Below are 23,064 nucleotides of genomic sequence, written 5' to 3' on the forward strand. Positions count from 1 at the left end.
GGCAGGGGAAGGCACCGGCGAGGAATAATAACCCGGCATTGCCCTCCCTGGAAAAGCAGCCCTTCCCACGGAAGCCCTGCGCCTGCCGAACAGCTCTGGAAAGCGTTTAATGCGGAGAGAAGCGCCGAAACGCCCCGCACACCCACCGTGCGCCCGGCAAGACACCGGCCGGCCTCCCGCCCGGCTCCCCGTCCCCGTCCCCGTCCCCACCTGCGGCCGCGGACGCCCGGCTCCCCCCGCTCGGCGAGCAGCGCTCCTGACCCGCCGGGGCTCAGCGCGGGTCCCGCCGCCTCCCGCGCTGTAGCAGCGGCCGGCGGGGCCCTCCCGCGGCGGGCGGGGGGGTACTGTGGTGGTGGCGGAGGCGGAGCTCCGCCCCGGGGCGGGCGGCAAAGGGGCGGTGGTGGTGTGTCCCTCCGCCGGCGCGCAGCGGCCCGGCCCTCTGGTCAGTGCGTGGCATGCTGAGCGTAGGAGAAAATAAAGCCCAACAAACCCAACCCAAAGAAACCCCAAACAGCAACAAAACGCAGCTCTGAGGAACGGCTGAGGACTTTGGGGCTGACTAGTTTGGAGAGGAGGAGGCTGAGGGACGACCTCATCGCTCTCTGCGGCTTCCTGAGGAGGGGAGGCGGGGAGGGGAGGGAGGTGCGGAGCGCTTCTCCCGGAGATCCAGTGAGAGGACGCGCGGGAATGGTTCAAAGCTGCTCCTCGGGAGGTTCAGACTGGACACGAGGAAGCGTTTCTTTACCGAGAGGGTGGTCAAACACCATAACAGGCTTCCTCGAGAGGTGGTCGATGCCCCAGGCCTGTCAGCGTTTAAGAGGCATTTGGACAATGCCCTTAACAACCTGCTTTATCCAGTGGTCAACGCAGCGTTGGTCAGGCAGTTGGACTAGATGACCGTTGTAGGGTCCCTTCCAACTAAAACAGCCTATTCTATTCCATCCTATTCTAAAACCAAACCAAGATAAGTCAATTGGGAGTGACCGGAGGGTGTTTTCTCAGTGAGGGTGGGGTGGGGGATGCTGAGGTCCACAGGCGGCACGTGCCAACACACCTCGAGGGTCAGCTGTATTCCGGGCTTTGCAAACCAGCTGGTGCATTGGAAGTGACAAAGATCCATTCTCCCTCAGCTTTGGAAAGGGATGGAGCCATCTGCCAGGCCCGTCTCCGAGTCAGCTGCCTCAGCGGGCTCAAAGCTAGCAAACTGCAGTTCCTGGTAGCCAGTTTGGGCTAAAAATAAAGCGAAGGAATGCTGAGCTGTATTCGCGAAGCTAAAAAAAAATTGCTGATGGTCCACAAAATGCAAAAAAATATGTTCAGGAACTTAGGAAATTGCAAACCATGAGGAAGTAGCAAGGAGGTAGAATCCAGATGGTACCATGCAGAAATAAGTTGAAGCAGTAAACAGAATGCAAAACCGAGCTGCAGTTGAAAATGTGGCTTTCAGATGCTCTGGAGTAATTACTTCCCTTGTCAAGCAGAGATGATGACTTAGCCGGTAAATAGCGCAGCGGATTTGGGCTGCGGAAACTTAGAGGTAGCCGCTAGCCATGCTGCACTTGGTCTGGATGTTATCCTATGGTGTGTTTCAAAATCCCAGCTATAAAATGGTAATTTCACACAGCTGTGTGTAAAAATAAATTCTACTTTTGAGAAACTTACCTATTCAGGTGGGGAAGAACAGGTAGTAAGGTGGGAAAGGGTTCCGATTTATTCATCGTTCTGCTGGATTTATTACTAAAGTCTGGCAAAAAAAAAAATCATCTAAGGAATTTGTACTTCACTCCCATAAAGTTTTCCAAAGTTCTTACATGAAAAGCATTATACAAATGCAAAATACTAAATATGTCTTAAAGAATACTGCACAAGAAGAGCATGGTAGCATTTCAAAGATTTTCATACAGTTTGTTGCTTTTTTTCCTCTCCATGCTGCTCTCTTCACGTATGTGTGTATTGTCAGGAATCCTTGTATTGTGTCAGACCCTTTGCTTGGGATGTGATTAAAAACCTCCCTACTTTTTGCAGATGTCACCAACAGAAATATTAGAAAACTGGACAGATGCAGAATCACAAGGAAAAAGAGGAAGGAAATGCCCACCTGTTTTTAAAGTGGACAAGATGGAAACACAGCAAGACCAGAGGGCTCTGAACTGGCATCTTGCTGTAATACCAGAATGACCCACATTTTAGGAAGAGGAAAAAAAAACAAGCTGTTTCATCTAGTGTATATAACAAAATGAAAAGCATCAGCAAAAACCTGCCCAAAACCTTCCAGCAGGATGTCAAAAACCAGAAGAATGAGGTTGGGAGCAGAAACAGTGGGTTAAGAGCTCACATCAGTGGACTTCTGTAGAGGAATCTTTGCACTTTCAAATTGTGTAAAAGAAACAGGCCTGCTTTTTAAATCAGGGAAAGGAGTATTTTTAATCATACAACTAAAATAGCTAAACCTTGGCAGTTATTTGGAAGAAGATTTCTACAGAGAAGCCCCGAAGGCTTCTTTTTTTTTTTTTTTTTCTTAAGCATTAAGGCTAATGTTACAGAATGACTGAATTCTACCTTTTGTAAATAATCATTATTCCTAATTCTCCAGCAAGAAAAGCTAGCTGGAATAGGCTTAAAGTTAAAAATAGCAGCAATATGCGAAAAGAAGGAAGTATAAAAATAATTGCATGTAAAACCAAAATAATTACAAGGATGGGATAACTATCCCAAGCCAAACATACATCCAGGAAATTGGTGACCAGCTGACCCTCTAAAGAATTCCAGACATGCTGATTTACAGGCATCCAGTCAAAATACAACGCATGCCTGAGGATGGTGGTACCCTGGCAGAGAACGGCAGCTTGTGACAGTGTCCCCAGCTTTCCACCCAGCTGCTGGGTGGCTGGCCACGCTGCTCTCGGGCGAGCTACCATAGCCTCCGTTTTCTGGTAGACCTTACGATGCTGTGGCACATCTCCATCACATCAATGCACGTCCTGCTTCGTTCTGGTGGATATTTCTTTACGAATATGTAGTCAGTGCTATTACAGCCAAAGACCATAATTTCTGCCACAGCATCATTTATTCCTCGTAGTTTGGCAGGTGTTTTATGAGTGGCTCAGCCACCCAAGTTGGAAGGGCAAGGAGGCTGAAGGCACCTTGGCCATTCCTGCTCAGGAACTCTGACTCTGTTCATTACTGATACTGTGCAACTGCCATAATTAACACACGTTCATGTTTTAGATGAGATTAAGCCCTTTTTAAAGACCTTGTAGTGAGTGAAAAGATTGTCATTAGAAGACAGAATTAAGTGCATGTCCACACATCCTTTTAACCAGTGAAAATCACAGAGCAGACAAAGAGACAGAGCAGAACTGATCTCAGGAGGAGTTGAGCTGGGCTCTGGAGGTCAAGGAAAAGAAAATGAAAACTCCTTGCAGTTTTCCACTAAAATCAGGCTGTAAAGGCTTTCCAGTATTGTCCATTTCAAGGCAGATGGGAAAGCTTGGCACCTTGGGAAAAGGCTAATCCCAGTAGCTATGAACAGAACATCAGAAACAGTTGAAAAAACATCCCTTTTGGATGTTTTCAATAGTGAACTCTGTAGCAATACAACTGCTGAGGCAAGGATTATACAGTGTCTTTACAGTCAGCAGAATACCGTATGTACATGCATATTTAAGTAACTTCTGTTTTTAACCCGTTGCATAGCTCAGGATGCAACTATTCCTTGTGAGTACAACAGAAAAAAAAAAAAAAAAGTTTAGAAACATGATTTGCATAGCAATTTCTGAAGTGAAGCGTGTGGGGAAGGGTGGATTAACTAGAAAAAGGGAGAAGGGTGAATCACACAGGATGTTAAAGACAGAGGAAATGGAGACATTTAAGAATCCACTCTCAACTGCATTAAGTCCTCTTTACGTAGGGTAAAGAGTTGAGCTCACACACTGCTTGCCGATGACGGTGGAGTTTCTTGGCACGAATATGTGACAGAGAGAGAACAGATACTATTGATGTGGACCGTACTTCTCCATATCTCGTCTGGGTAGAGACATCTTATATGTTCTCGGATGGCAAAACTGGCTTAACGATTTCCTGTCCTTGCTGCCACCTATCTTGTGTCATAGCTATGTGTTCCCATATCTGCCCTGCAGTTTATTTTTCCTTCAGTTGCCAGTACCACTGTAATTCAGACTATACATTAAAAGGAAAAAATAATTAAAGGGGTATTATAGCTTATTACTAAATTTCATTATTTGTCAGTCCAATGTACAGCACAGCTCTACAAGACTGATACAGATGAGGAAGTGTGTGTTTATGTGAGAAGAAAAAGCGGATTGGGGGCAAAATGTGGGGCTGGTTGCTTGTTAAACTAACTTTGTCGCAAAAGAAAATGGATCAAGGAGCTACAGCTGTATCAGCAGACTAGTCACTTGTGGAAAGATGTTTTTTCCTTTTTTGTTTTGCCCGTCAGAGGCCAAATAACTTACTACTAGGAAAGAATTTGTTCTTCTCACGAAACTTCAGTAGCAAATCAAATTATTTCGCCTGCATTAGATAATGCAGGAAGGCACCCAAAATAAAAATTCTGAGAACCGTAGCTGCAAACAGAGAAAGTAAAAGATCCAGCGGGATTAGTCACTGCAAGTCATTAAAGTAGGTGAGCCTGATAGACACAGCTTCTTTTCCTCCAGTCTTTGCTGGGACATTTGGAAAACCTATGTGAGTCAACTGAACGTGTGAAGTTGGTGCACCAAATTTACATTAAGGTTTCTCCTTCATTTAAAGAGAATGAAAGGGCTCATTGCTTTCAAGTGTTCAGCACCCAATTGGTAAGTGATAAATGTTTTCTTTCCAGAATCATGGGTTTGACTTCTGACGTCTGAACTGTGTAACTGTATTGGAGAGCTGCATCATGAGGAAGTGACGCTTCATCTGTTCTGGCGAGAGGCAGTTCCCAGGCAATGTATTGGAAGAACAAAGTATTTTCACAGGATGTCTTACCCTTCAAAATATTAGAGCAGCCGCTGAGAGAGGCCCATTTGTCAGGCAGACTCTTCAAAGCTTCATAATGCTGGAGAGCATTCTGGTAGTGTCTTCTCAAACCATTTCCTAAGCCTGCAGGGCCACTGCTTAAAAGATCAATTTCTAATATAAGTCCTGGTGACATCTGCTGTCTGTTACGAAAAAAAAAATGTATGAAAGCATCACAAAAAAAAAATTACTGCTGAATGGGTGAGCAGCAGAAGCAAGAAAAGTGACATAAGATTACAAAATATTTTCAGTTGTTTCAAGATGCTGCTGCCTCTGTCATCAAGCTTCTAGGTCATTATCTACATGAAATAGTACACAAAATGTGTACCGGTTCAACAAAAAAGTTCTTTTTTCCTCCAACCGTTTTGTCTTCACAGTAGATGGTAAAGTAATGACAGTCAGTACATTTCATCAGGGTTAACTGTGTCGACGGAAATGCAGATGTTCACAGTTCAGCATCTTTGAAACAGATGACTAGTCATTCGCTTACTTCTGCCTTCCATTTTTAAACAGGAGTTCTGCTATTTAGACATCCACTGTCCTTTCAACTGTAACATGAACCAATCCGTGTGTTGAGGTTATTTTATTAACTTCTGCTTTTCAGTATTTGCAACACTAAATTGTTTAACTAATCAAATCTTGCAAAAGCAGTTGATCTCCGGGGCTGTCTTGCATTCGTTTAATTACACTGGCTTACAAACTGGTGTGATGTTTGTATTGCAGGCAGAGCCAAAAGTCTCATTTTTGCACACAGAGTCCCCGGGAAATCGTGTGGAGTGTACGGAGGCACAGCTGTCCACCCAGGCAAACCCAGTGGGAGCAATCCAGTCAAAGGCTCCTTCCCGGAGAAGTTTTCTTGTGATAGAACAGTCATTCATATAATGGACATATTCTGCTCACACACTGTTCTGGTGATAGAGAACATAGAAATGTCAAGATCCTCTTTCAGAGAGGGAAACTTTTGAACTGTCAAGTGCTTAAAAGAGAGGCAATGCCTACAGTGAGAGGTAATATCTTTTATTAGACCAGATGATGCAGTGGTGAAGAACAGGCTGGCTTTCATGAAGACAAGAAGCCCTTCATCTTATTGAGGGTGGTGGCCCAGTTGATGGAGCCTGAATTCCATCTAAGGCCACAGTTCCACGAGAAGAGAAACTGGGTCCTAGAGCACAAAGCACTGGATCAAACACACTGCGGTTACAAACTTGTAATGCCTGCTGAAGTGTAATACATATTTTGCAGAGACAGTTTTGTCCAAGCAGATTTTACAGTGGATGAGGTATCATCTGCCAGCCCCCAGGGACCACAACGCCAGTGTAAACACCATCTCCTACGCTCTGACATGACAGAAGTGATACTGCGTGCTTGCACTTCATATGGATGAAATTTCTACTCTTAAGTGATGCTGTACCACAAATCTGGTACCAATGAATGAGAAAACAGTCTTAACCAAAAGTACTTTTTTTTTTTAATAATTACCTGTTATTCATGAAAGGTTTTCTATTCTAAACTTAGATGAAATACGCACACACACAGATTGAAACCCTGTGATACTTCTCAGTGAAGTGCTGTTTTTTTTTTAAAAACCCTGTCAGTAATATGCTGAAATTTTGTAGTTCTAACTTGAAATGGAAAAACAGCCTTGTGACCATCACTGAATTTAGCTATGATGGAGGAAGCTGGGTTTTGGCATGAAACAAAAGAAACACATATAGTGAAATTCACATCTGATACTGATACTTTCCTACATGGGAAAAATTATAAGAATATCCAAACCAGCCTATTACTAAAAATATAGAGGGGAGAATGCAGTAGAATAGTATTATCAGCATTGTTATGGAGCTAAATTCCTCCCACATAGACACATTCATGTGATCTAGGCTAATGAATGTGCTCCTGTCTGCCTTGAATGACACTGCAACGCTGCTGGAGGAGAAAAAGAAGAAAAATACAGAATTATCGAGGAATTCAGAATTCCATAAGGGTTGTCTCATGGAGGGACTCTTTGAATACATCTGCATTTAAGGTTTTTCTGTCTTACTTCTACTCCAGTCTGTACTTTTGCCAGTGGGAGAAGGGTGTAATTTGCTAGTTCCCATCACAGGGAAAAAGTGCTCCACCTATGTGGTTCCAATCACAGGGATTCATTAATAAGTGGTCGTTGATTTATTAATGTCACATAATCACCTGATGATCAGTGTGCTACACATGTGGGATCAGTATCAGCAATACAACAGATAACCCAGAATGTTAACAAATACCTACAAATGCCTGAACACCCTTCTACGAATAATCTCCCAAATTTCAACCCACTCCCACATGCACAGAGCTACAGACACCCATAACTCATGTACCCCGTGCTGATGAGGTGATGTTGTGCATTGTAAGGTTGGGTTTCTCTCTCCTTACCACGAACTTGTACGCTTTGTTTAGACTTCTTTTGAAGCTGACTCCCTTTTTCTTTCCCCCTTCCCCCCCACCAAAATCTCAGTAATTTCCTGGTTACTATTTAATCCAGCTGATGGCCATCTCAAGCAAACTTCATTATTGTTATTTTCCTCTTTAGCATGACCCGCTTTGGGGCAAGCGCCTTTGCCGGCAGTTTTGGGGCCTCTCTTCACTCACACTTTTCCCACTCTCATCCTGTCATGCCAGTGGCTGTTACCCACCCCAAGGCACCGAGATGGGGACCGTGCACACTGACCCCATCTCTCAGATGAGGAGCCACACGTTTCACCCAACACCTCCGTCCCCACTTCTGAGCCAGTCATCCTCAGCCAGCCTGGTGCTTGTGCACATCTAGGATGCAGTTCAGTTCTTCCTGAGAGGAAACAGCTAAAAGAGATCAGAAATCTACGCAGTAGACACCTAAATTAGGGTCCCAGCTCCAGCTTTTTGAAGAATGAATACTTTGTTTAAAACATTTTATTAAATGGGAAAGTAGAAATGAGGCAGGCCTGGCTTGTCGTGGGTGGATAAAGCTAATTGCAAGAAGCGTATGAGCTGCAGGCTTTATGCTGTCTCTACCTTACCAAGATACATCATGAGAACTTCCCTTCCTGAGCTCACTTATCTGTTGACCTAACTTCACCCGAATTTAGTTACAGCTCTGATTTCCTCCCACTTTTCTTTGTGTGGCCCAAGGACTTCTGTAACAGCTATGTGAGGGATTTGGGGGTTGGCCTTAAAGTGTCCTGCGCGTGGTCGAGCCCATGACAGAGGTTTGTAAGCCAGCACTTGTTCACGCGCTATTGCGGCTCCCTTCATTTCCTCGCAACACATACAGCGTCAGACCCTAGTTTCACATTTGGTGGTGCTGCTGCTGCCTAAGCCGCTTTACCAGCTCGATTCTCTCCTCCCTGTTCGTGACCACTTGTTCCCATCGCCTCCCTAAACCACCCTTGCAGCGGCTTGTGCAGCTAGGGGGTGAACCAAGCGGTGGAACAGGGACAGCCTGGAATGATTCAGAAAACAAGAGGTTGTTTTCCAGCCAGATCAGTTTATCACGCGGCTGCACACACACACCTGATCTGGCTCGGTAAAGGGGTAACACAGGCGTGAGAGTTTGCAAAGGGGAACGGGAGCTGTATAGGGCACTATTGCTATTCAAAACAATGCCTGCGTAACCATGTTCTCCGAGGCCATAAATTAACTTAAATGAATGAGCAAATCTTGCTAGGGAGATCTCTCAGGTGCTGCACACCTGTTATTGAAGCTCCAGCTGTGTTTGCAGGATGAACTGCACTGTATTTTTCAACTCCGAACCATTTGGAAGGGCCACCGGAGAGGTCTGGCCCTGCACAGCTTTTGAGCTTCTCAGTCCCGCTGCTTTCAGGAGGAGCTGAGATTTTGCGGTACTTTATGGTTGGTGACTGTCTTCCCAGGGATCAGATGCTAAACTAAATCCTGCATAGCCACCGGGCAGCATGCTGCAAACCCAGTTTATGTGCTCTGGAAAAAGGGGATGTAGCGGTATACAGCAAACGACCTTTGCAGCAGCCACACACTTGTGTAAGCGACCCGGTGCCTGAGCCTTTATTGTTTCAACTGCTTCTTCCAAGACATAGTTTATAGCTGTTGCCTCAGTATTTACTCTCGTTTAACCCCATTAAATGCATTGGTGAGCTGAGCTGTAAGTCAAAATTGTCACATGCCCCATAAAAGGTAGATCCTTTTTTTATCTGTCACTGACACTTTCTCTTAAATTCAGAGCTAAATGTCAGTGGATAAATATTTAGCAGCAGCAGCCTTCTGCTTTCCTCCCTTAAATATGTGTGTCATCCTCCCTTAAATATCGATACCATTTTGTTGCTAATTTGAGGAGGTCAGAGTGATCTTCCATATGTATTACTTTCTTTCAAAAATACCCTCTGTCAAAACAAAAACCATTCCATGAAATCATGGCAGTTTTGCTGACCAATTAGTTGCCTTTTTTGTTGTTGTTGAAGGAAAAAGAATGACAGGGAATGTCAAAATTTCAATTTAATACTGTTGAGATTGCATATTAGGTACTACTGTACCTAACACCACATCAAATTATTTTATTTTTCTTTTACTGCGTAAATGAGAATATCAGCTGTTTCTAATGTCGTTACATGAGGCTACATTACTTTTCCAAGATATTAAAACCAGCTGGTTTTCAGGCCAGGTCTCTGGCTGAAAAAATTTTGCTGAAATATTAGATGGGTACAGTTAAACTGAAAAAAAAAAAAAAATCCCACCGTGAATGCAACTTATACAAGAGAAACCAAATCCTAGCACACACCACCTCTTTCAGACCCTAGAAATTACAGAATCATTTGCATACTGACCTGGAACAAGCTAAATTTAATAATTTAAGAAAAAAGCTTTTGGACTAGCCCACCCTAGCGTGTATTTTCACTTTGTGTGTTAAATGGTGTGAGTCTTGCTAGATATCACTGCAAGATCTCCTACCGCTCTCCATGGCTGCTTCCAGGTAAACTTTCTGGGCAGCTTTTCAAAAACCACCAGCAGAAACCTGTGCTAGCAGGACTGCAGCTGGCAAAAGCCTTTAGTCCAGATAAAATCTAAAGTGCCTGTAAGATGTAGGGCGACTGGTTATGAGAAAGGCAGTTTCTCTCACAACACAGAAAAGAGAATCCAGGTGCCTGCTTAGTTATTTGTCAATTAGACACCAATTTGTAAATCCACAGTGGGCGGTGGGTGGCAGAAGTTGGAAGAGTAAAATACCGGGTGTGCCTGGGTTGCCGGATGAGATTGAGTTTGAAGTTGTTTTCAAGTGCAGACTTGTCCCTGAGCTTCACTCTGTGCACACAAGTGCAGAGTTTATCCTGGCTCTGGAGCCTGCTGGAAACAGAGTTTAAATAGATCCAAACTCTCATTAATAAGATCTATGCAAATGGCCAAAAGCCAAACCAAATCAGCTTTTCATTTCACAGCGTCAACCAGCAGTCAGGCTCGCGTTGAGTTTCATCTTACGGGGGAGGGGGAACACATGCAAATAAAAATGGGAAAGGAGCAGTTGACAGCTTTTCGGGGGAAACTTCATTCAAAATATGTGTCTTGCAGCCTGGTTCTCTGCTTAGTTACGCTAACCTCATGCATGTATGGGTTCACTGAGAAAGTGAGACCTGTAGGGGTTGAGGTACTGCAAAGCGACACCACTAAAATAGGGAAGAAAGCTTTGTGAAGGAGGGCTTAAGGTCGTGTATTTCCAGAGCATTTAATATTTAGACTGTGTGAATTATGTGGGAGCTTGGGATGCTGGTAGGATTTCATAGAATCACAGGATGGTTTGGGTGGGAAGGGACCTTTAAAGGTCATCTAGTCCAACCTCCCTGCTTTCAGCTGGGACATCTTTCACTAAATCAGATTGCTTAAAGACCCATCCAACCTGACCTTGAATAGTTGCAGGGATGGGGCATCCACAACTTCTCTGAGCCACCTGTGCCAGTGTCTCACCACCCTCACCGTAAAAAATTTCTTCCTTATGTCTAATCTAAACCTGCCCTCTTTTGGTTTAAAATTGCTGCCCCTTGTCCTGTCGCTACAGGCCCTGGGGAAAAGTCTCTGTCTTTCTTATAACCACCTTTTATATATTGGAAGGCTGCAATAATGTCTCCTTGGACCCTTTTCTTCTCCAGACTGAACAACCACAATTCTCTCAGCCTTTCTTCATAGGATAGATGCTCCAGCTCTTTGATCATTTTTGTGGCCTCTTCTCGACCTGCTCCAACAGATCCATGCCTGTTTTGTGCTGGGGATCCCAGAGCTGGTTGCAGTACTCCAGGTGGCGTCTCATGAGAGCAGAGTAGAGGGGAAGAATCACCTCCCTCAACCTGGTGGCCATGCTTCTTGTTACGCAGCCCAGGCTTTCTTGCTAAGTCATATCTGATTTTTCATCCCCCAGCACCTCCAAGTCCATCTCTGCAGTGCTGTTCTCAATCCATCCATCCCTCAGCCTCTACTGATACCACGGATTGCCCCAACGCAGGTATAGGACCTTGCACTTGGACTTGTTGAACTTCATGAGGTTCACACAGACCCGCTCCTCTTCCATCAAGTTTAGTGAAGTTTTCACATAATTCTTAAAAAATTGGCTCATAATGAAGGTAAATTACTGCACTAGATACAGAAGGTATACAGAAGGGAGGGGACACCATCTCTCTGTGCGGGGTGTGGTTTCATGGGAGACTTAACAGTGCATTCGCTAAAAAGAGCTGTTAGCAGCTACTAAGAAACTCCAAATTTTGGAGGAGGCAAGGTTGAAGGGAGGGGCAAGTTTCCTGGACCGTTAGGACTGCTGGCATTAGGTGGAGAGAAAACAGGCAACGTTTTGCATTTGCAATCTTTTATCAGTTCTTAGAAATACACTGCAACGTGTATTGAATACATTAACCACAGGTGGTTTTGTGTCAATAACGGGGGCGGGGGGGGGGGGGGGGGGGAACTTTGAATCTACACATTCACAGCTAATTGACCCCTGGGTGTGGCTATTTGAAAAAAGTCATATTTTCATTTGGCTGCCCACCTGAACAGCTGAAAAAACAAGAGCAACCTTCATACCTTTTCTGTCAAAACCATAAATGTTAAAAATTCAGTTTTGCTTTGCTTGCCCCCGCCCTGGGAACTGGAGAAAATGCTGCCTTTCAGTTGCAGGGAAGCGAGGAGCTAGGTTCTCTGAAAGAGGTCGTGTTCTTGGGTATGGTTCTTACTGGGAAGCCTGTGGGTTTGGGGGAATGCAGTTCCTTCCTCCTTGTGAGAGGTCTCACGCACTCATTGCGCTTAGCTTGGAGTGGAGAGCCTCCAGCACCAGGGTCTGGGTTGCTGTGACCTGTGTGTGCTCATTGTCCTTCTAAATGAAGGTGTCATGTGAAACAAAAAATCATTGAAAACTCCAAAACACAACAAGTGGAGTCTGTAGCTTCACTGTCAGGGCATTCACACACAGGAGGGGATATTGAGAACCAGCCCTTGCTTTGAACCATGTGCAGCATAAAGCGCTTTTGACAAGAAATCTTCTTTCGGGGATGCATTGGCCTCTGCTGTATTAATGACTGAACAGAGGAAAAACAGCAGACACCCTTGGTTACCTGAGGGGGTATTAATCTGACAACGAAGGATCCAACATTCAACAATTAATTTGGTGAAATCCAGTGAAAGGACCCATTTGGGCATATCCTACTGCTCTGTCTTCTTTATAATGCTGACCTGTTAGGACAACTACCTCTCCTTATACATCTTTCAGTCTCTGTCTCATTCCAGTTTTGTTTTGTTTTTCTTCCTGATTATGTCTGCAGTGCTTTTGAACTGTTTTTCTCCACAGGCATCCTACACGTTTTTCAAACGAGGAATAAATTGATGTGGTAGATGGAAGCCCGCTGTCCATATCCTTGGTTTCCTTAGTTACCTTTCAAGGCTAAAGTAGTCCACCTGTTACCTGCAAAACAACTTTAATGTTAATGAAAATGGCTAAAATTCTAACTACAAGGCAACACACCGACCCCCTCAAAGAAAATTAGAGATCTTGATAATCATAAATGAGCCTTGACCCATTGGTGAAGATGGGTTTTCTTATGACTTCAGTGGCCACTGAAGTCCTTGAAGCTGATGAAGGCCTGGCAGATGTCTGTGTTGCTTTGAAGAGACAGGCATTGTGGTAGTGTCAGAAACATGGGAGGATTTCATAGGTCACCAAACATCACTGAAATACAATTCAGAAACCACAGACCCCCTATATGACAGAAAAATGGTCAGTAGGCAGGAGCTACAAAAGTCAGAAGTAGTGGACTTTCAGTATGGAGGGGTTATTTCAGATGGAAAACATAAACTCATTTCTTGCAATCTCACAGGCATCAAGCCAAGGTACGATTCTGCTATCAATGAAATCAGTGGATTTTTTTTCCCTGTATTTGAATACCAAGTAAATGCAGGGTTTGTTCTTTTGCTTCAGGCATACAGAGTTTGTTACATCCTCTTTTGCCTATTTTTTTCTATTCGCTTTCTATTCTCTATTTAAATGATTTGTATTTGTTTTCCTTCTTCCCTTTGCTTGACATTTGGATTCCTTTTTACAAAAGATAATGACATATGGGAGCACACAAAAGAGTCGCTCTGGCTTTACGGGATCTGAGCCCTGGGTTACGAATCTTGCCGTACTGAATGAAATAACTATTCTGCAGAGCTCTGCTGAGGCGGGCTTTGTGGGGTGGTTTGGTAACCCTGACTTGGCCAAGGCTTCCTGCTGCGTTGGTGCTTCTGCAGTGGTGAACCAGCCGCAGCAGACCAATATTTCAGGGAATGAAGTTGATGCACATTGAGATAAAAGACACCAATTTCGTGGCTGCCCAGCCTGTGCAAATGTCACTCCTGGCTCATCCCCTGTGGAGATACCCCACTCTTGTGGCTCCATGATGGCTACCTCGGGCCACCTCGAGACCTGCTGGCTTCTCTGATCTCCTCTGCACCCCCATCAGTTGTCACTGATGGCTAAAGACAAAAAAATCTCATAGGCTCCATGGGAGCAAAAGCCATCGTGCAACACAGAATGGTTCACGTTATCAGCTGAGACTCTGAATGAAGGAAATCAGTGGGAATAATTAATAGCAGAGACACTGACAGCAGTGTGGGCTGCCTCTTCTCGTGGAGGTAAATGAGTGCAGAGTCCCCCCATCGATTCTCAGCATTGCTTAGCAGCAGTGAGATATGCGTTAATAGCTGAGAAAGAATGTGCTAGATTTAAGGAGCTGATAATTAAGGTGTTTTAGGCATTTATAGCAGTGAAAGGGGGAATTAATCTTTGACTATTAAAACGAACTAGATAGCTATTTAAAATAGGATTTCCAATTACTGCTTTCCCAGAAAAAGGGTAATGAGTTATCCAAAAGGCTCTCTATTCTATTTTTGACAAGACCCACTTTGTAAGGGTCAGTTGACTCAGGTGATCTAATCAATCAGTGCAATAAAATGCACTGGGACCTCGAGAACAGAAGGTATGGCAGTGTTTCTAATTTTATTTAGGATAAGTACTAATGTAATCAGAAAGCACATAAAGGGACTGTTGTTCAGCACTTTACTCATAGTTGCAGATAAGTTGGTTGTAGGTGCAGATGCCTGATGTCCATGGGAGTAGTGTGAGATCATTAGACTGTCCATGTAAAAAAAGCATAAAAGCAAATTGTACTGTCAAAGCATCACAGAGATTTTCCTTAGGGTTTTTGTGTGGTCTCAAGGAGAGGATGGTGTTTATTTTTGGAGATCCAGTGGGTAGCTCCCAGCGGAAACTGGTTTCTTTCAGTATTAGCAAGAAAAACAGTTTCTAGCTCCTGAACAAACAGGTAATTCATGCTAAAAGTACAATTGCTGTATGTCATAGAATGCCTCTGCTTTTGCTATAGTCTCCCGATTTAATAGGCTATCTGAAATAACTTCAGTCTGTTGTCGGAAGGCAGGGGACATGGTAATCGTATAATATTAGTACGCCCAAAAGCTCTTCCAGGGACACCTCTAAACTAAACTGATATCCTCCTCAGACTCAGCTGGGGGACAGATGTCCTCTTGTGAAGCCAGTGATGCCAGCTTCAGAGAGGGAAGGAAAAGAGGGAGATGATTGTGGCAGGCTCAGATGAGATGGGTTTAAGCCATCATAGAATGGTCTTTTTTTAGTTCACGCTGTATCCGCTTGCTTTGGGGGGGTGCGGTGCTGTAGTCAATGGGGCAGAGTCCAGTTGGAGGCCAGTAACCAGTGGAGTGCCTCAAGGGTCGGTACTGGGGCCCATATTATTCAATATATTCATCAATGATTTAGATGAGGGAATTGAGTGTACTATCAGCAAGTTTGCTGATGACACTAAGCTAGGAGGAGTGGCTGACACGCCAGAGGGCTGTGCTGCCATCCAGAGAGACTTGGACAGGCTGGAGATTTGGGCAGGGAATAACTTAATGAAATACAACAAGGGAAAGTGTAGGGTCCTACATCTGGGCAGAAACAACCCCAGGTTCCAGTATAGGATGGGGAGCTACCTGTTAGAGAGCAGTGTAGAGAAAAGGGACCTGGGGGTCCTGGTGGACAGCAGGATGACCATGAGCCAGCACTGTGCCCTTGTGGCCAAGAAGGCCAATGGCATCCTGGGCTGTATTAGAAGGGGGGTGGTTAGTAGATCGAGAGAGGTCCTCCTTCCCCTTTACTCTGCCCTGGTGAGACCGCATCTGGAATATTGCGTCCAGTTCTGGGCCCCTCAGTTCAAGAAGGACAGAGAGCTGCTGGAGAGAGTCCAGCGTAGGGCAACTAAGATGATTAAGGGAGTGGAGCATCTCCCTTATGAGGAAAGACTGAGGGAGCTGGGTCTCTTTAGTTTGGAGAAGAGGAGACTGAGGGGTGATCTTATTAGCGTTTATAAATATATAAAGGGGGAATGTCATGAGGATGGAGCCAGGCTCTTCTCAGTAGCAACCAATGATAGGACAAGGGGTAATGGATTCAAGCTGGAACACAAGAGGTTCCACTTAAATTTGAGAAGAAACTTCTTCTCAGTGAGGGTGACAGAGTACTGGAACAGGCTGCCCAGGGAGGTTGTGGAGTCTCCTTCTCTGGAGACATTCAAAACTCGCCTGGACGCCTTCCTGTGCAACCTCATCTTGGTGTTCCTGCTCCGACAGGGGGATTGGACTAGATGATCTTTTGAGGTCCCTTCCAATCCCTAGCATACTGTGATACTGTCATACTGTGTGGCTGGGAGTGGACGGCTGTGGGATCTGGCCCCATGCCATGGCTGCGCACAGACTTCCCAAAATTGGAGTTTCAAGTTTGAGAAAGGGGGAACATTTATGGAGGAAACCTCATACAGACATCCTTGCGTATAGGTTGTTAAATAACGGCAAATGCTTTCAATTCCAGCAGCACAAGCAGAGTCTGCAAATACTGCTGTCTGATACTTCACAGTATTTTATGTATTGTATGAGATTTCATACCTAACATTTAAGGAGGGCAACTTTTGTTTTGATCAAAAATATTGGTCTCTCGTTTTTCAAAAACGGGCGTTGGGTTTTAATGTTCCCTGGAGTGGCTACTGGAATTAAGATCCTGTTGGTACTTGTGTTGGTATTATACAGCCACCTGCATGGCTGGCGAGTGCGTGGATGAACCTGCGCTGGGTGGGATGCTGGACGCCACAGTTCTTGCGTTAGATTTACGCCATTGTTAGTTACAGAAGAATCACGGACTTGTGTCCTTGAAAAAAACCCAAACAGCTCATATTGCTCTCAGGTGCTTATGGCATCACTGCATGTGTCAGAAATGAGCAATTTACACTGTGTTTTCCCAACACCCTGAAATAGGCACCACCGGAGTGTAACCACCACCTTCCCCGCGTTGGATGGCTGGAGGAGGCAACCTAAAAGCTTCAGCAAGTCCCCGAAGACACCCGCTGCCAGCGGGTACTCGCACCGAAGCCCACGACGTAGTTATTACGCCACAAAAGGAGAGGCAGGGACGGCGCGGGGTGGGTTCGGGTGGCGGCGGGGAGAGCGCCCAGCAGAGGGAGGCAGAGCCCGTCGGGTCTCTCCGCCGGAGCTGAGGTCACCGGAGCGCACTCCGGCAAAGAGCTTCGGTCCGTCAAAGCTCTTCTGATAAATGTTGGTCTCCATCAGCTCCAGCGTTTTGAGGCAGGTCCTTCCCTCCTCCTCAAACCCGGGTAAGGGAAGTGCGTAAAAGTGCCGGGGTTGGTGATGCTCCGGCATGTCCTGCATCCAGCCTGTCCTCAAAATGTTAGGCTTGAACTCGTCCTCATCCTGCCGTGAGCCAAGACCCTCAGGTCTGCTTAAACCATCGTGGAGACCTTTTCTGATCGGTGAGAAAGAGTTTTGCCGGCCAGTATCATACTTAGACCGTGTTGTCTCGTGCTGGTTTAGCTTATTTAGTTATATGCAAAGATCTGTATGAAGCCACTCGTCTTCAGAAGTTCTGAATCCGAGTACTGTCGGTCATCTGCAAGATAAGAAAAGGAAGACTCAGAATAGCTGTGCTTTTTTAAAAGCCAGCTAATAGCCTTTTTCCACTTATAGAGAAGAGGAGGAGGTATGAAGATCAAGATTCAGTACTAATATGGCCTGGTACTGCAAGGGTCAACATACAACAGCCCATAAGTAAGCAGAGGAATAATGAGCCATTGTGCTGATATTACTGGCAGGTAGGAAAGAAGTGAGGTCAGCTGTTTCTCTTACCTCACCTGCCCTGGCACAGCTTGCAGGCATTATTGCCTGTTCTCAGCTAAAGCTGTCGTTCACATTTACGAGTGGGATGTTTGCTGAAAATGTTACTCCCTCCAAATTTAGATAGTGTAACTTACCAAAATGTGTAGGAAATTTTGTTCCAGTCGCAGAAAAGTTAAACTGCCTCATGATGTCAGCCTTATCGATACTGAGTTTCAGGGGGGGGGAAAAAGCCAGGCAAAATTCAGATGGAGTAAAAGAAAAGACCCAGGTGTAAATAGCAGGTAAATACTTTTCTGTGCTGACTATGGTGTAATAAAAGATTTTGTTAAATAAGGAAAGTATTTCCCTGTCTCATGGGGAGTTATAAGGACAAACTCAATAAGGGACATTCAGATCTCCCAAGTCTGGTGCCTGCATTAAGCTTAAAAATAATGCACCTGGCCTCAGCAGGGAAATCCAGAACTCCTTATTTAGACCTGGGCATAAATTCATACTGCTGCCCGACCAAGCAGTGTACAGCTCTTTATTAATGACCAAGGAGCCCCGTACATGTTGGAATATCCAGGTCGTACTACCGGAACCTGACAGGAGAACGCAGCTGTATTTTAATGAAACAGTTCCTCAGTCACAATTTCCCTTCCCAACACCACGTCTCTGCCCCCTCCACAGAGCAACGCAACAGCTTGTGCGGCTGAGCTGCAAAGCAGATTATTGAAATGATTTAATCTAAAGAATAATAAAAACAAGGGTTTATTTTTAAGTCAAGATCATTGAACTGATCCTATTTGCAACACAGTTCCCGAAGCAGCTGCCTTGGCATAACTGAGGGGAGTGTGAGCTGCAAGCGTGTGGGTGGGAGGGGAGAGGCTGAAATGGAGAGAGGAGCAACTCTTAACAAGTTTCCCACAGGCAGAGATGGCTTTCCAGACCAAGATCCACAACTTCTAAGGGGTCAACTGTCTGCTCCACACTGACACCTCTAAACTCACCCCCCACAACCTTGTTTATTGCAAATTTGAGGAGACTTGCTGAATAGCGCAGCACTACCAGAACAAGCCATTGCTTTCCTTTCTGGAAGAGGAGTATTTTGAAGTTGGGGGGCGAGAGAAAGGTGACCTGAGCAGCTGCATTCCTGTTATTCTCAGCTGTTGCAGTGCCCTTGATGGGGGCTTCAGGGCCGGGGGGGACAGGGATGTGGCAGCTCCCTGCAGCTCAACACGAGCCATGGCAGAGCTGAGATTGTAGCTTGTGCACTGGTCACACTGGAGGCAGCCCATGGGAGGAGAAAAAGGCTGTAAAGCCCTGTCTGTTTCTTGCTTCCTGTTCTGTGCTTGACACTGTTGCTTCTAAAAACCGGACCAGGCCCAGGAAGTCTTGTGTTCACATTCTTTAACTTCAGGAAAAGCAACTCTGCCATAACTGCGCCGCACGTTATCCCTCAGCCTGGCCTTTTCAGAGCGCTACGAGGTGCTCTCACAGCGTAGAAGGGAAATGACTGAACAGGGAATTACAAATAAAGAGAGGATCGAGCTATGTGCACTAAATCCTGAATGCTGACGCTAAACCGCATTTTTCCTTAAATGGATCTCATCTGACTTTGCTGCCTGCAGGCACAGCTCTGAGGGTGAAATTAAGATATTAGGCAAAGTCGAGGATGCAACAATAAACTTTTCTTTCATGTTAGTGAGAATCATGTGGTTAAGCCACTCTCCAAAGTCGCCCTCAGTGATTAAGAAACATACTTACCCCATAATGGAGAGTTAATGGATTAAAGCAATGCCTTATTGCACAGTGGTTTGACTGTGCATGGCAGCTTTCATCTTAAAACACTTCAAAATCCCTGGGCTCAGGCCTGTTGCTATTGCAATCAGTGCTGAAATTATGACTGACTGGCCATCAGCCTTGCAAAGAGACCTCATGCTGCCCAGCATCGCTGAGGGGACCTCCCCTCAGGGATCCTCGCTCTTCTCCCCCAGCCCCATCAGAGCTTACGCCTGAATGAAGTGTGGTACTTGCACGCCAGTCCTTGTTCCACAGGCAGCTTACCTGTTTTGCATTCGTTTGCATAAAAAGCCCTTGAAGAAGGGATTGAACCAGTTTTCTTCCCTCCTGGGTGAGTCCCTTAAAGGATTAACTACAGCTACACTCATTCTTGTATGTCCTCTGCTGCTGTACCCTTCAAGATTTCAGTCCTTGCTGCAAAGTAGGACAGCTTCACGGGGCAAAGCGGGGTCTTCCCACCGGGTGGGTGGGGAGATGTGGGTCTGAACCCTCTGGCTCTGCTGTTGGAAGGCAGCTGGGCTCCAAATTCAGGACTGGGCTTTCTTCTCCGAGGCCCATGCTTCTATAGACAAGGCGTTTGAAGCACTGAAGATCAGAGCGCCTGAGGGCCATTGTGGTTCTCGCTCCAATTTAGTAGGAGCTTTGGCATCCACATCTTCTGTCTTCTCTGAATTAATCCCCAAAGCACACAGCAACGCAGGAGTCCATTTCATCTGATAAAGAATTGAGCTGGTTTCTACTTGGAGCTGTAGTTCCAAAAAATCTGCATCATAATTGAGCCTTTCTGCAAATAAAAAAAGAAGATGACAAAGCAACTGAATTTTTTAGGCTAAGGAATCTGCATGTTCCAACCTTATCTGCAGCTGAGCAAGTCTGTAAGAAGATTTAATGTGCCAGTGTCTTAAAACAGACAAAGAATGTTGTTCTCTATTTATTATTCTGTCTATATTTAACATTCATGTATAAATTAATTTTATAAAGCTCTGGGTTAACTGGAAGATTGGAATCTTGCAATGTTCACAGAAGCCCTCAACCCCTTCTGAAAATGAGAGTAAATTAAACTTAACAGCTCATTTGTCCTCAGGATTATCTACCCATTTTAAATGAGACTTAATGCGGAGACAATGGAACTATAAACTAGATGGTTACACTGGATGCTCCATGATCTTTATTTCGTTTTGCAAGTTAGCTCTCAGGCCCGTGTGCCTCCATCCATGTTTCCAAAGCAGAACAGAAGTGCTTGGAAGGCCCAACCCAGGACCGTGGACCAAGGGCTTGCCCTGTGGAGGAGAATGTATCACCGATGAGAAAAAAATCCATACTTTAATCATGCTCAAGCACAGGCGACAGTTTCAAATCCAATTTGCTACCTGATCTGAAAGACTTCTATGCAGCGGTTTATTGTCATTAATTGAACTCTAGAGTCTTTGATAGGTCAGCACGCCCCTTCGCAGTGATACGACCCCAGTAATAGCCAGAATATATTACTAATGGAGTTTAGTAATGCAGAAACGGAATAGCCAAGTCTCATTCTGATTTACTAGTCTTCCAGTAAAGTTTTTAATCATTTAATTTTTACATTGTCAGTTGAATCCTTTGAAGTCTCACAAGACACAAATGCATACAGACATAGAATATGTCCTTGCCTACCAGTTTAATGAATTGTCATTCCGAAATCCTGGTTTTAAAATATCTCTTATTTCCCTCATAGAAGAAACAGGATTCTCACAAAGGATTTGCAAGCAGCTCAACAGATTTTTTGGTTATTTCTCCTTCACCTTGTCTTTCACAATGAATCCAAGAAATATCACACAGGGAACAGGGTAATTCTAAACTTAACCAGATCGCTTTGGCTGTTTGTTGCTGCTGTCATTCATGAAAAATAGTACTTTGATGCATGGACGCTGCCGCTGAATTCAATGGAGCTAGTGATTTTGAGCAACAAGATACTCCAGGGGAGTGTGGCAGACTTTACCCAGGGATTGTCTCTGCTTCAGGACAGAGACAATGTTTAGCTAGACAGCACATACAGTCTCCATCTCAACTGGCAACTCCGGACACTGCTGTAATACATATTAATAACAATTTTGTTGAAAGGTCTTATTGTAGTCTTTGATTTGCTTTGGCCCAGCCACATGAAAGGACATCCAAAGAAGAACAAAGAGTAGAGACCATGGCCAGGGACAGAGTCAGCTAGTTAGGAGCATCCGGGGCCAAGAGCTGAGGGTCCCAGTAAACCAGTCTGGCATCTGATCTGCATGGCTCATTTGAAAAAACACTGTTAAAAACTACAGAGAGAAGAGCCTGAGAAATTTTAAAGAACTGAAAAAGAAATACCTGAAATAAAGCAAACAGAAGACTTCTTTTTTTTAGCATCTCAAAAATAAAATTAAGAGATGAGAGCATTGCACAGCATGAATACCTTGATGGAGAGAAAATGCCTTTAGGAAGACGAGGCTTAACAGAAACAAATGGCTGTTATTTAACTCATTTAAGCCAACACATAAAGTTTAAAAATGAGGCAGGGATTTTTACATGAGGGTCTCTCACTATTGCAATGAGACGCCAAGGAAAGAGATGGATGCCTCTTTGCTGGGGTCTCGAAGGGAAGCCTAAAGAGTGAATTGCATGTCTTTTGTGACACCCAAAACACTTTCCAGGATTCCAAACATAAAGTTTAAAATGGATTCAAACGAGGGGTCTTTTGTGTTTTAGCATGTTATGTGCAGTAACCCACAGATCTGTGAGTTATTTTATGGTGGAAGCTCTTTCTTGTTTTGCCCACAAAGATCTTCCTACAAATAAATGTCTTCCTGACTGAAGTTTCGCTGAAACAGAAAGTTTTCATCAAAATGGTAGACAAATTGATATTTTTTGGTCTAAAAGCACGTCATGATTTCAGCTGGGATAGAGTTGACTTTTTTACTAGCGGCTTGTATACTGCTATGTTTTGGATTTGGGATGAAAATACTATTGGTGAAATCCTGCTGGTTTTAGTTGTTGCTAAGCAGGGAAGGTCTTTTCTGCTCCTCGCACCGCCCTGCCAGCGAGTGGGCTGGGAGGGCACAAAAAGTTGGGAGGAGACACAGTGGGGACAGCTGACCCCAACTGACCAAAGGGCTATTCCATACCGTATGACATCATGCTCAGTATGTAAAGCTGGGGGAAGAAGAAGGAAGGGGGGGATGTTCGGAGTTACGGCGTTTGTCTTTCCAAGTAACCATTGCACATGATGGATCCCTGCTTTCCTGGAGATGGCTGAACGCCTGCCTGCCGATGGGAAGGAGTGAATGAATTCCTTGTTTTACTTTGCTTGCGTGTGGCTTTTGCTTAACTTATTAATGAACTGTCCTTATCTCAACCCATGAGTTTTCTCAGTTTTACTCTTCTGTTCTCTTCCCCATCCCACTGTGGGGGGAGTGAGTGAGTGGCTGCGTGGTCCTAGTTGCTGGCTGGAGTTAAACCATGACAAAACATAACAAAACAAAAACCTTTGCTGAAATGTTCCCAACCAACTCTAATGACATAATCCTATCTCGACATCTAGGATTTGCAGTCAAGAAGCACAAT

This window comes from Vanellus vanellus, assembly GCF_965231255.1.
Source record: "Vanellus vanellus genome assembly, chromosome: 1".
Classification (NCBI taxonomy): Eukaryota; Metazoa; Chordata; class Aves; order Charadriiformes; family Charadriidae; genus Vanellus; species Vanellus vanellus.